A 2,396-nucleotide genomic window follows, 5' to 3' on the forward strand; every position below is an offset into this window, starting at 1 on the left:
GTTATTGGTGTATATTATATTCATTTTAACTTCTCACTCGCTTGGGTCAAGTTATGACGCAAGAAACTGCCATCCTGTCGCGAAATTTCGGTCGTATTGTACGAGTTAAAGCTTTATCTTACGGTAAAACCTGTGTAAACCGGACTCGATAAAACAGTTTTTAGCCAGTTTAAAAGTATAAACGAACCTCAAGTTATCGATTAACAATTAAGATTATGGCTTCTCCTCCAAAAGCGTTGGAAAAAAAAACAGTAAAAATGCCTTTTGAAGGGGGGAAATTAAATGGAAAAAAATTTAGATGGGTTTTTAATTGTTTATGGGACGATGATATTTTTCACACAAACAGAATTAACCTTCTGGAGACGGTCCAAGACGAACGTGGCATTAAACCAAGTTTACTAATTACATTCTAGTTTATAAAGGTTGAGGGAAAATTTGGGGAATTATTCTGTCAATCCGAATAGGAAAACGTCGTGTTTCTCCCCTCCTCCCCACCAGTCGCGTTGACGGCGCAAGAAACGAAATGATCAAATTTATGGCAGATTAATGGCTACCTTGAGAAATCATCGGGATGGAAGCGATGGCAAAATCCATTATCAATATACAAATGGAATTCTCTAATGATTATCACAAGTGGGTAATTATCGGATCACTACCTGCAGCGAATTTCATTAAGCGCGGAGGGGGGGGACACAAAAAAAATGCAAATCGACTCGAAAATCTCCCCCCTCGACGGGGGTATTTTATATAAATAGGGGGATTTATATTTGATTCGAGTTTTCTATTTTCGGATGCAAATTTGTTTACTTTTTCGGCGCGATCATTTTTCAGTGTACATCTTTTTATATAAAAAGGAAAATAACTACTCCAAAAAATGGCCGATTTGTTTTAAATTTGCTTATTTTTCTCTCGGAGGAGAGCGGATTTTTACGGAAAATCGAGGAGTAATTGGTTTACTTTCCACAAAACTTTATAAAAAGGATACTTTTTTCCCCTAAATTATAAATATTTAAATAAAAATGTAATAAACGTCGCCGTTTAATCCCGGATTTTTATCGAAAGTAATGTAAATTAGACGCTAAAACAATTAGAAGATTTATTTTGACGAGGGATATATTACGCCTTTCCTTCTTTAATTAGAACTATTAATTGCTTTAATAAAAATTGATTTAATAACGAGTTGCGTAACTTTCACGGCAAAAAAACTTAAAATTGCGCGTGGCGCCATCTATTAATAGATTTTTATTTACAACTTTGCCATTTTATAATAATTAATAATAATACAAAACAGCTAATTTTCGGGGTAGAGGCGAGTTTAGTAAAAATTATAGATGCTAATAACGAGTAAAATCATCATCCGACCCCATACGGACCCTCCCCGACCTTTATCGCCAAAATTTAACAGCATCGATTCCCCTAATATCCGAACCTCCCTGCAAAATTTCAGAAATTTTCGGCAAGAGAAGTGGGTGAACAAAATCGTGCCCCCTAAATTTGGGGATTTTCTGTAGAAAATTCCCAAATTTTTCTTTTATTCCTCGACGTTAAGAGGTCCCCTAGGTGTAAAAATGTAAAAATCCTAGGGGTCATCGTCATACTTTTCCCCTGTTACAGCCGGGAAAGTAAAATTAACTTAGTTTTAACTCGTATAAGCTTCTAAAATCCTCCAAATTAAAGTTTTAAAATACACACAAAAATTCATCCCTATCGATTATAGGCCATATAATTTTATAATTAAATTCCCGATGCCATTCTTAATTATGCAGTTGACTGGAGGCACAAACTCATATTTTCTTTATCGAATGGTATTAATTAAAATATGTCGATTATTTATTCTCGTGGAATTTTTATTTTTAAAAAATTCTAATATATTTTTTTAACTAATAGGGGAAACGAACGTTATAAATAAGCCTGACAAAATGCTGAACATTATTTCCCTAAAGCCAGATACGGCGTAGGTCGTTCTACCGAAATTTCGAGTCATTGCTGATATTTAGGGAATTACCGCGTAGCGGCGGTTCCTTGCCGTTCGAGAAATTGGAGTGTTTGGCGTGTTTAAAAAATATATATATAATCTCGTAGTTATTCGATTTAAACGAAATTAAAATATTATTTACGTTAAGGGATATAAAATAATATAAATTAAACGCGTCTTAAAACGGAGTTGTTACAGATCCAAATTCGGGGATAAAAATATCGTCTAAATTCCTACCCTAAAATTTTGGCGTTGGGGATAATAGATTGGGGAAAAAATCGATAGCGCGTGTCCGATTTTCCCCCTACAAAGCCTGTATCGATGTATTAAATATATAGACCAACACGAGGGAGAGCCGCATCATTTCCCGTCCAAGGGAATAAACTTTAGGGAAATATCCCTACCGCCAGCGCATTTTCGG

The sequence above is a fragment of the Centruroides vittatus genome, unplaced genomic scaffold, assembly GCF_030686945.1.
Source record: "Centruroides vittatus isolate TY-2023 unplaced genomic scaffold, ASM3068694v2 contig_921, whole genome shotgun sequence".
Lineage (NCBI taxonomy): Eukaryota > Metazoa > Arthropoda > Arachnida > Scorpiones > Buthidae > Centruroides > Centruroides vittatus.